The following is a 12,828-nucleotide window of genomic DNA, read 5'->3' as shown; positions in this document are numbered from 1 at the left end:
GGAGAGGGACATCATGCTTGGGAGGGTGGAGGGACAGCGCAGGAGGGGAAGGCCCTCTATGAGGTGGATTGAGTCAGTGACTGGGATAATTGGGATGGGAGTGTCAGAGACAGTGCGATTGGCACAGGACAGAGCGGAGTTTAGGGCTTGTACATAGGGTCGCTATGAGTCGCAAGCGACTCGACGGCACATAACAACAACACAGTGAACAACCACCAGATACTAGAAGAAACAAAGAAATGCATCTCCCCATGAGAATCTGGAGGGAGTGCAGACTTGCCAATACTTTGATTTTAAGGTCTGACCTCTGGAATTGTGAGAGAGGAAAGATCTTTTGTTTTAAGCCACCTAGCTTGTAGTCACTTGTTATTAGCAACCAGAAGAAACCGATTCAAGATTTTTGAGTTAGTTTTCTATCGCTTATGACCTGATGACTCCTGACTAATAAGGCAACCAATTTAAATTTCATTAATCATGTAAAGAATCCTATGTGGTTTCTTGTGTTAATTGGCACAGCATCTCATTTTTCCCCCTCCAGTGAGGATTCCTGTATTTGGGCACTCCAGGCAACTGCCCCACTCAATCTGGCTCTAAACTTCTTGAAAAGAGAAGTATCCCCGGGGTACTCTATGAACAGACCCAGTGGCTCCAATTGTTAAAAGTCCTGGTGTTACATCCTCAAATCCATGATTCTTGTGCCCAAAGAAGTCATCCCAGGGAGCTATAGCCTTAGGCAGCCTTGAAAAATGAGTGCTCCTTCTCCTCCGAGCTTTCTCCGACTCCATTTCCAGATGTTCCTAATTTGGAAATCTTCCCTTATCTGTCTCTTTAAGTGCCAACACTCGGGAAGGGCCCAGGCCCAGTGACAGCCAGAGGATTTCTGCTAAAGGGATTTCACAGTATCAAGACTAACACCCCAGCCTATTAGATTGCAGAAATCCTTTCAAGGCAAGTCCGGGCTTATTTGTAACTTATCTGAGAAAAACATCAGAGTGTATTTGTAGCCTGGGATCCTTGAGTGAGAAGGTAACACATGAAATAACTTATCATTTTCTTCCTTTCCATGATTCTCTGAAGAATGAAAGATTCCACTGTACCAACTCATCAGTTTTTGCTCGGGAATGTTTTCCTTGAGCCTCTGACATTGCCAACATCAGCACATCTGTCTGAGGATAGCTTGCTCTAGCAGAACCAAACACAGAATTTCATAACATGGACTATGGAGTGGACATTACTCAATGTATTTTACTTTGGGTGTATTTTTTAATATTTTACTGTGCTTTTGGTGAAACTTACAATGCAAATTAATTTCTTCTTTAACAATTTCTATATATGTTGTTCAGCGGTAGTATTTAAAAATTTCAGTTGGTCAGCATCATCACTACTTCAATTTCTGGTTTGTTTCCATCCATCTGGCTTCCTTGCCTTGCTCCGCTGCCTTACCAATTAAACTTTGGTCTAGAGTAAACCTTTAGTCTCCATTTCATTTATATGCTTGTTTAGAGACAACATATCACAGTGCCACCCTCACGGCTGACTTACTTGAACCCATTGCTTTAGTCACTGTGTCAATCCATCTAGTTAAGGATCGTCCTCTCTTTCACTGACCTTCTACCTTTCCAAGCATAATGTACTTCTCAAGCAGTAGTCTCTCCTAGCAACGTGTCTGAAACATGTGAGGCGAAGTTTCACCATGTTTGCCTCTAAGGAGCACGTTAGCTGCACCCCTTGCTGGTTCTTTTGGCAGTCCATGGGATATTCAAATACCCAACTGAAAAACATTCATGATTCTTCTGTCACCCTTAGTCATTGTTCATCTTTCAAATGCATAGCAAGGGATTGAAAAGACCCTGACCTGAAACAGGCACCCTTTAATCTTCAAACTTGACATCATTACTCCTCAATAGTTTGGAGAGGTCCTTGATTACAGACTTTCCCAGTGCAATACATACGCCTCCAGACCTCCTAAATGCTGGTACCAAGGGTGTTAATTGTGGATCCAAATAAGACAATTTGTATTAGATGTGGCAACCCAAAGGCACATGGTTCAAATTCATCAGCCACTCTGTGGGAGAAAAAGAGGGGATCTCTACTGCAGTTTATAGTGTCTGATAACCCACTGGAAGTTCAGCTGAGAGTCAGCTCCTACCAGACAGCAGTAAGTTTGAGTTTTAATTTCTAAGTCCTGGTATCACAGTGATTAAAGGGAGTGCCTATGATCCGAAGGGTCGGGAGTTTGAACTCACCAGCTGCTCTGAGAAAGATGCAGTAGTAGTGGGCATCCTTGAAAGGAAGGTACTTACACTCATAGTAGGAGTCAGAAGCAATTTGGCAGCAATGGGTTATTTAAAATTAAAATGCAAAATAATATCCTCTTAATGGTTTGCAAGTTGTTCAAATACCTTTATTTAAACACCTATTCTTCCCGCTGGGGAGCTCTGTACACATTGTCCAAAGAGAGTTAAGAGGCTAACCTGAAGGCTATGACCCTCTGGCAGTTGAGGTCTACCAGCTGGTCTGTGGAGGGGAGAAGGGGGAAATGGGGCAATTCCATCCTATGTCATTTAGCTGAAGGGTCAGCTATGAGACAGCTTCAACATAATGGCAATGAATAAGAGAAATAGTAGCATTCTTTTCCTCAGTCTTAAAATGCCTTCTTTATTATGCATTAAAATGTTATAATAAGCTTGGATCTATTTTTGGCTTTTGATTCTGTCCCACTGGTACGCCTATTCTGTTTAAATTACATGTGGGCTATTGTTTTTCCTTCTGTACATCATGTGTTGTTTCCAAATGCTACATAAATAAGAAAATGAGCCCCCAGTTTTCAGTATTTGCCAAGATTCAAATGATCTTCTTTATTTGCTCTGTGGCGCTTTCCCTAATGGAAGCAGATAAGAACAACACTCACTTTTTCCTTGAGGAACTCTAATGATGATAAGACTGTAACCTTCTTGGTATTCAGGATTTCTGTTCTCTGGTATTTACCGGGATGTCATTAATCATTTTAATCACAATAAACCCATTTGATAGTAATGTGGATGTTCTACGAATTTAGATAGTGCTTCTAAAGTTAATTTGCCAATAATTAACTTTACCATTATTTTATAGTGTTATCAGCACTGGGAAAAGCACCTTGCAGATGAACTTTAAGAAAACATCATCCCTTTGGGGGAGGGGTTAGGGAAGAACAGAGTAACAGAATACAGATGTTTCTTATTGGGCTTAAGGCAACTGTGGGAAGCAAATTCCACATTCAGTGTTTGCTGCCCACAGAGTGGAGAAATACAAATGACCTGAATGCTTCCCATGTGTTTAGCCAATCTTCCCACTCCCCCATAAATCATTCAGCAACAAAAGCTCCAGACAGAACTTTGTAAACTCTTTAATGCAAATATGTGAGGAGGGGGCCCAGAGGAAGATTTTTAAATGCCAGAGCAGATTAGACAAAGGGGCCCCAGAAGTCAAAGGCATACTCAATAAGGGAATGACTCTTAACTCAGCATAGACCCTGGGGCCAAGAGCTCCCAATTAAGAATTGAAATGGCTCTTAATGGTGGGCTTCTCTGGCACAGGGCCAAGGCTGAGCACACACACTAGCTCTAAGTGCTAGTATAGCTGATTTTTTTTTTTTTGGTCTAGATGAAAATGGGACCACAGCCTCTGGCTTCTTGAAGACTAGCAGGTCATATAGCCCTGGTCTGTCCACTTGCCATACAGTGGTAAATTGTGGTTGCTGTGAGGCTGAACACTATAACACTAATGTGTCAAACGCATTAATCGTTGGTTGCCCAATGTGGATAGTGTGGGGTGGAGCTCCCCGATTAAAACAAGCTTGGACACAAGAGTGGCATCCACTTCTGTAACAGCTTGCCTCCAGAAATCCTAAGAACCTGGAGAGAGGACGAAAGACACACTAGCATTGAGGACTAGGGTCGCTATGAGTCGCCTGCGACTTGTCGGCACTTAACAACAACAACAGATGAAAATGACTGTTTTAGGAGCCCTGGACGGTCACTGATAAAGAATTAAGAACCTAAATGAGTTAGACTGGCAATGGCTAAAACAGACTTAAGCATAGTGGAGATAGTGACTGTGGTGCCTAACACGTGGTGCAGGGGTTAAGTAGTTGATTCCCTTCAGTTAGCACCACGCATTAGCCACCCTTGAATTGACAAAGATTCATAATAACTCTATGAGCAGTAGGTTGAAACCTTGCACCACAGTCATGGTCTCCATCAATGAGAGAAAGACCTGGTGGTGTGCTTGCGGAAAGACTCTTGTTGTTAGGTGCCCTAGAATGAGGCTGTACTCCCAGAGGTCCTGTGTATAAGAGAAGGAGACACTGACCTGTGCCAGCCACCCTTACAACCTTTGCTGCTGTTGAACTCATTGTTGCAATTGCTCTGTAAATTCACCTCATTGAAGATCTTCATTATCTGGTGACCCTACTTTGCCAGGTGTGGTGTCCCTTCTCCACTGAGGACTCGTGGGTTGCCTGGTGGGTAGAGTTGCACTACCAACCCAGAGACATGCAGTTTGAACCCACCACCTGCTCCAAGGAAAAAGAACGGGTACTCTCCTTCTGTGTGACTTACACCCTCTGAAAATAAGCTGTGAGTCATTTCTGATACAATGGGAATGAGTTGTTGAGTTAGACCACTAGATCTGGGTTACTGTGAGAATTTATTCCACAGTAGTAGAGGCTATCTTAGATGATGTAAGAGTAGATGTAAAAATTATGTTTTAAAGCAATCAGTGCAGTGGCTGAAAAATCTTCATCACTGGGATTATTATGATGATTTTATATAAGGGACTCATAGTGAAATCAAGGAGGTGGGAGAATTAAGCCTTAAATATCAGTGGATCTAACATTGCCCCTTATGAGCTGTCTGACCTGGGGGTAAAATGTAACTGTCTTCCTAGGCTACAGTCTCCTGGTCTGTAAAATGGTGACTGGTAGTCCTGCAGAAATCTTTGTCTCAGGTTTTTATTGAGAATAAATTTCACAATCTTTGGGAAAGAGCTTTGAAAACCCTGTAGGTGTTATTTGCCTTTCAAATGTAAGCTATTATCATCCCTCAGAGACCTCTTAGCAAACCCTGAAGCCCAGTGTATGTTGCTAGCCCTGACTTGGAAATGATCTGATGAAAGAATTCTCATGGTCCCAGCAAAGAATAAGGAATAGCTGGGGGAAATTAATGTAAGATTTGAAGTCATTTGGGAAGAACTTTTTTAAAACTGGGATGAGTAGTAGAATTCATTAGGGGAACATTTCCAAATAGCCTGTGCTGCCTCAGGAGATACTGAGCTCCCCAATCTTGACCAGGTTCTAGTAGAAGAAGGAGGATCTTCTGTCAGTGGTGCTGTACCATGGATGCTGGCACTTGTGGCAAGTTTATATGCACAGCAAGCATTTAATAGTTTGTTCCAAGAACATGCTACATGCTGAACTCTGACAGACACCAAAGTTGAAAACAACTCTCTCATCCTGGGGTCAGTTAGAATCTTCTGGTAGTAAGCAACAGGAAAGAAGAGCTCCGTGTAATTTTGGGTTTTAAAGAAGACATATGGAGGATAGGGAAGGGTTACAATTTGTTTTTCATAAGCTAACTATGAGTAGTGATTCTAACAACATCACCCAACAGAAACAACAACATGGAGGAGCTCACAGAGCCAAGGAAGGAGTACAGAGAGGAGAAGACAGAGAACACTCACCTCAGTGAATCACAGAGCAGGAACACACACTGCTGGAAAAGAGGTTCTTTTTCCTATTGTTGATATTCTGTTACTTCCTTTATAAACCAAATCCCCTGATTAAAAAAAAAAATCTGCCCTCACTTTCAATGGCAGAAGGATGTGCATGGTAGAAAAAAATTAGCAACCATTTTATTAGGATTGCATGGAATTAGTGTGGTTTCTTAAAAAGAGAGAGAGAGAATTGTTGAAATAACGAAGGTCAGGCTTGTGGGAAGTAGAACATGAACAGATGGATAAGTAGCAAACAAATAAGATATTTGGGGGTTTCAAAGAGCCAGAGCATAACTGGAGAGACAGAGTGCAGAGCTGTGGATACACATGGGGAGCCCATTAACTCACCAGCCTTGGGGACTTCAAGAGTTTTTTGTTATTGTTAGGTGACACCAAGGAGTCTATACTTAACAATGAACAGAGATTCACCTTGTACAGTCTTCATGATCTGTCACGCTCAAGCCCGCGGTGGTAATCACTGTGTCAAGTCATCTTGTCGAAAGTTTTCCTCTCTTTGACTCTCTACCTTTCCCAATATGATGGTTCTCTCCAAGAACTTATCCCTTCTGAAAATATGACTAAAGTAAATGAGACAAAGTTTCGCCATCCTTGTCTCCAAGGGGCCTTCTGGTTGTACTTCTTTCAAGATAGATTTGTTTGTTCCTTTTGCTCTGCGTGGGACATGCAATACTCTTCAGCTCCACATTCCAAAGGTATCAGTTGTTCTATGGTCTTCTTTATTCTTCATCCAGCTTGCAGATACATAGGAAGCAATTGAAAATACTATGGCTTTTATCAAGGCTAACTTCATCTTTAAATTTAAATCCTTGCTCTTTAAACAACACGTTTCCCTAATGTAACATTTTTTTTGATAGGAGAGAGAAAGAATTTTTCCTTTTAAGTAGAGGAATCTATTCTGTTGTTCCTAGAGACTAGATAATTGAAATTTCAGTTTGGGCAGGGCCATGCTCTCTCCATATCTCTGGAGGAAGATTCTTCTTTGCCTCTTCCATTTTTTGTGCATTCCTTGGCCCCTCTCTGTGTCTTTCCCTTCTATTTATATTTTTAATTATAGAAATTATTGCTATTTAAAATTGGGCCTTACAACAAAATAATATTTAGATGCATTTTACTTCCTAAGATTCCCATAACAATGGGTGGAATGTTTATAGTTGCATGTGTTTTATTAAGCCTATTTCCACTTGCACTCATTTCTGCTTGTCCTTAGTTTCTTGCTGGTTCATTGACACTTTCAAGGAGAACTTCTAAATAGTTTATTCTATATACTGAAGAATTTCGTGGATAAGGTTTCCAATAACCTTCTCATTAGTCTGCTAAATAAAAAGTCAACTGTTTGAAACCACCAGTTGTTCCAGCTTTTGGAACCCCAAAAGGCAGTTCTTTTCTACCCTACAGAGTCACTATTGCTTGTAATAAATTACAGTGTAGTGTGGGTTGGGTGGGGGGATTTTTGTTTGTTTGTTTGTTTTTGCTGTTGTTCCCCCCCCCACCATTTTCCAATAATGTTGCAAAGAGAAGTAGTAAATTAGGTCAATCTCATGTATTCCATCTTCTTTCTTGTCAATCGGACTTTTCTTTGTTTATGATTTTAGTTTCTCTGTAACTTGCTATTTTAATAATGTCTTAACTATATTTTAGGTAAGAATTTACAGCCAATTGAATTCCCATTCACAGTTCGTTCACAGGTTGTTCCACGGCATTGGTTGCTCTCCCCGCAGTGTGTTCACACTCTTCTGTCCACTTGCTTTCTCTTTTCCATCTCTCCACTGCCCTGCCCCTCCATGCCTTCTCATCTTTGTTTGAGGACCAGTGTTTCCTTCCTATTTGGACTCACATAGTTGATTGTCTCAAGGAACCCATCGTCATGAGTGTTAATGCTTATTAAACCAGGCTGCTCCTTGGAAGCAAGGATTCTGGGGCTTCGTCTAACATACTTTGGACAAGTTGTAAGGAGAGACAGGTATTTAGAGAGGGACATCATGCTGGGTAGAGTAGAGGGACAGCGCAGGAGGGGAAGACCCTCTATGAGGTGGATTGATTCAATGACTGGGGTAATCGGGATGGGTGTGTCAGAGGCAATGAGATTGGCACAGGATGGAGCATGGTTTAGGGCTGTTGTACATAGGGTCGCTATGAGTCGCAAGTGACTCGATGGCACATAACAACAACAACAACAACAATCTGTTATTTGACTGAAAGGTAACCTTCAGGAGTAGCTTCAATTTCTGCTTAAAAGAAGGACATTCTGGAGGGCTACCAATCCCCATCAGCCCAGAAGTTCTGATCATTTTCTAAGTTGGAGTTTTGGTCTACATTTTTCTCCCTTTCCGCCTAGTACCTTCTGTAGTGTCCATGATCAGAGCAGCTGGTGGAAGTAGCCAGGTACCACCTGGCTCTGGTCTCAGACTAGTGGAGCTGTTAGCTTGTGTGAATCATTAGTCATGCAGACTAATTACTTCCATAAGTCTTTGATTCCCTTCATTCTTTTTTGTTCCAGACAGAAGGAGGTCAAGGGTTGTACTTCAGCTGGCCACTTGCAAGCTGTTAAGACCTCAGATGCTACTGAACAAATGAGAATGAAAAGTATTATCTTCATAAACGATGTTGTACCGATTGACCTACAGTTTTTATAGTTTTCAATCCCAGTAATTCAGTCCCATGAGATGTTTCAATGTGTTTTGGAAGTTTCTGTACCTGTGTTCCCTATGTGCTCTATCATATATATAAATATATACAGTACATGTTTTTGTTATTATGTGTTATCAAGTCACCTGCAACTCATAGAGTTGCATAGAGACCCTATGCACAAAAGTCCTGAACCTTGTCCTATCCTAAGACAGTTTCACTGTCTCCAACGCACCTAAGCCCATTTTCCCGTTACTGTAACTATCTATCTCATCCAGGGTCTTTCTTTCTTATGTTATCCCTCCACTCCTCCAAGCATAGTATCTTTTCCAAGGACTCTCAAGGACACACAGCATGTATAAACATGCATATACAAATGGCCACAACTGGGAGCTCTGGTGGCCTAGGGGCAAGGAGCTGCACTGCAGTCCCAGAGGTGTGTGGTTTGAATCCACCAGATGCTCTGCTGGAGAAGGAGAGACAGTCTCCTCCTGTACCAGTTAAGATCCAGTTTGATGGTACAGAAACAAAAATAATAATATGTGTGCATCAGGGATATTTCCTGCCTCCATATCTTTTAAATCTACAAGCAGAACAGATTATCTGGGAGGCAGGACACTATGAGGAGAAGTGTGGCATTAAGATTGGAGGTAGACTCATCAACAATATGCGTTATGCAGATGACACAACCCTGCTTACTGAAACGAGGGGGACGTGAAGCGCTTGCTGCAAAAGTTCAAGGGGTGCAGCCTTCAATATGGATTGAAGCTCAACTTCAAGAAAACAAGGATTCTCACCACTGGGCCGATTGGCAGCATCAAGATTGATGATGAACAGTTTGAGATTGTTGACAGCAGTTTGCTTGGCTCTACAGTCAACACTCGTGGTACCAGCAGCTATAAAATTAAAAGACTAATTACACTGAGAAAGTCTGCTGTCAGAATCAGTCTGGAGACTAAGGTTCACTTGATATAGGCCATGGGCTTTGCAATTACTCGCTATGCATCAAAGAGCTGGACAATGACTAGGGAAGATAGAAAGAGAATTGATGCCTTTGAGCTTTAGTGCTGGAGAAGAGTATTGAATATACCATGGACTGCTAGGAGAACAAACAAGTTTATCCTGGCAAGGGTGAAGCCAGGCTGCTCCTTGGAGGCAAGGATTCTGAGGCTGCATCTGACATACTTTGGACATGTCGCAAGGTGCAATCAGACTTTGGAGAGGAATGTCGTGCTTGCGAGGGTGGAGGGACAGTGCAGGAGAGGAAGACCCTCAATGAAATGGATTGATTAAGTCACTGGGGTCAATGGGGATGAGCATGTCGGAAACAATAAGATTGGCAAGGGATAGAGTAGGATATAGGACTGTTGTACATAGGGTTGCTATGAGTCACAGGCGACTCAACGGCACATGACAACAACAACAATAAAAAGCAAGCAAACAAAAAAAAACCCAAAACACCCCAACAAGCCACAGTCCTCTCTACATGGGAATGAAGTCACCATCCTTGAGCACCTGTTGCTAGATATCTTTCCTGAAAAAAAAGACATATTCTGTCCATGAAAATAACAGGGATTTGCATAGCTGGGGTGTCACAACATCATCCCATACCTGCTGTAGAACCCAAGTGTCCTGACTCCTCAGCCAATATTTCCGCCAGAACCCGGCTCATATGAGGAGGAGGCATCTGTAAACTAATTCACAATAGTTGCAGAATTTAATTTTGCCTAAAACTAGGCTGCTTCTTGGTGGCAAGGATTTTGAAGCTTTGTCTCACATACTTTGGGCGTGTTACAAAGAAGGACCAGTCCTTGGAGAGGGACATCATGCTTGGGAGGGTGGAGGGACAGCGCAGGAAGGGAAGACCCTTTATGAGGTGGATTGATTCAGTGACTGGGGTAATCAGGACGGGTGTGTCAGAGGCAGTGAGATTGGCACAGGACAGAGCAGGGTTTAGGGCTGTTGGACAAAGGGTCGCTATGAGTCACAAGCGACTTGACAGCACATAACAACAACAACAACACTGCATATATAGAAGTACCACTCTCCTTATTTTACAGAGTATTCAAACTGGGGACCAAAGTTTAGTGATTTTCTCATGGTCACTCAGCTTAGAAGCAGTCAATGCAACATTCTGGCCACTGAGGTTGACTGTAGAAAAGTGGTGTTCCATCCAAAAGACTTCCCATTGTATTCAAATGTTTTACAAATGTGGGGCATTCCAACAGCCCACTCCTTTGAAGCTTCTAGTGTGAGGGGTTTTGTTAAGAAAAAAAATCATATTTAGGTCGTTCACTTTATTTTTTGTTCCCCTAGAGTTTTCTCTGAAGTGTTACACTAAAAATATGTCATTCTATTAATGTCTTTTTTTATTCCCTTTCCCAATCCTCCAAAGCTTTAAAAGATTTTACCTTTGTCAAGTGCATAAATTGCCTTGATTTTTAATGTGACAAAAATATGCCTCAGTGTTTAACAAGATGTTCCACCTGCTCTATAGATAATGGACAGGTGTTTGTGTCTCTAATGTCTCTCTGTGGAGGAGACCAGAGAAGATTAAGTGAGGGCTCCACAGGTGGGCAGCTGCTACCCCTCCTATCCCTTAAAATCTAATTTTCTGAATCATCTCTTTTTGGTGCTAAATGTTCCTGGATCAGGACATGGAAAGTAGACTAGAATGAAAATAGTCAAGCAGACCATATATTCTAATCCACCTCCAGTAAGAGTGACCTTGGACAAATGACTTCATCCATTTCAACCTGAATTAGAAAATCCATAAATGAGGCATCGAAACCCATGGGTGGAACCCATAAATAGTATACTTGGCTATTAATGGAAAGATTGGCACACCTTGGAAGACCTACTTTCAAAAAGTAGTAGGGTACTAAAATTGTAGGGCATTAAAAACATATAGGGCACATTTTTTTGTGAAACACATGGGATTGGTATCAGTTAGAATCAACTTCAAAGAATATTTTTTTTTGTTCTTGAAACTAGGCATGATGATGATACCCGCATTCCAGGTGTTTTAGTTACTGAGTATTGCAGCTGCTGTTGTTAATTTACATCAAGTTAAGTACCACTCATAGTAACCCTATGGACAAAAATCTGAACTCTGTCCTATCCTGTGCAGTCCTCACAACCTCTGACATACTTGGGCTATTGCAGCCGTCACTGTGCCAATTCATCCGGTTAAGCTTCTTCCTCTAAAATTGCATAAATGCAAAAATTGTGAAGCAGGAGTAGCATCCACTTTCTAAACAACATGCCTTTGGAAACTCGATGAACTTCGATAAATATCAATAGTTATAGAAAGGGCTCAGGCCTTTTGTTCATAGGGTTATTATGAGTTGTGCTTGACTCAAAGACAATCAACAACAAGACTGGCAATACTCACCAGCAGCTGCAAGGAAGAAAGATTGACAACCTCTTCACATGCAATTTATAGGCTTGGAAATCCAATGGAAGGTCAGCTATGAATATTTCATCCATGGGAATGAGATGATAATGAGAGTAACCAACAGAAATGTGTTCTCTCATAATTTAGGAGACTAGAAATCAAGGGCACTAGCTCTAAAAGAAGCCTTTCTTTCTCTCAATTCCTCCATTGGCTGTGGAAGGAGATCAGTGCATCTTTTCAACATCTGTGAGCCAGTGTTCCTTGGAGATCTCCGTGTATCTTGGTAATAATCTTGCCCTGGGTTTATTAGGTCTTTAGCACAGGGACCTTGAATCCCCAAAATGCACTGTATTCTCAGTTCTTCTTTCAATGGTGGTAGTCAAGATGTCTCTTCTCTATTCATTTTAATCTTTATTTAATATCTTCTATTTGAAAAGAGATTGACTCAAAATACAACTTAATCTTGTAGATGATAGCCAACCTAATTAACATAAATGTTTTTTCTTGTTATTTGAGTAAGAGTTGACAGAGCAAATTGGTTTTCCATCCAAAAATTCTTACACATTTTGTTTTATGACATTAATTACACTTCTTCTCACTTCCTCTTTGTGATTCCTGTTTTGTTTACTTCCTCTAGCCTTCTCAGTTTTACTCCTCTACAAATGCTGCCTTTCTGATTTTGCGCGCTTGGCTGTTCTAAGGAGTGGGTATTGTTCACCTTATGGACTTCTCTGTTGTTTGGGTAAAAGTTGAGCCATGGGAATAGTGTTGACTTTTAGCCTCCAGAACTCAAAGAGAATAAATTTGCGTTCTTTAAACCAAACGTGCGGTTATTTAAGAGGACAGTGAGTAACTTGGAAAAAGTTCTCACAGTCAGATATCTAGAGCTGGAGGGAGCTACCTGATGGAGCAGTGGGTTCTATATCCCTGGAGATTTGAACATAGAGACAGGTGACCCCTTCACTAGGATGTTGATGGAATTTCAATCATTACATGATAAGATCAATGTTTCTCAAACTTTACTGCATTATAAA

Source organism: Elephantulus edwardii, unplaced genomic scaffold, assembly GCF_000299155.1.
Source record: "Elephantulus edwardii isolate Elephantulus edwardi_28Jun2011 unplaced genomic scaffold, EleEdw1.0 scaffold00005, whole genome shotgun sequence".
Taxonomy (NCBI): domain Eukaryota; kingdom Metazoa; phylum Chordata; class Mammalia; order Macroscelidea; family Macroscelididae; genus Elephantulus; species Elephantulus edwardii.
Note: the sequence above shows the minus strand (reverse complement) of the source record.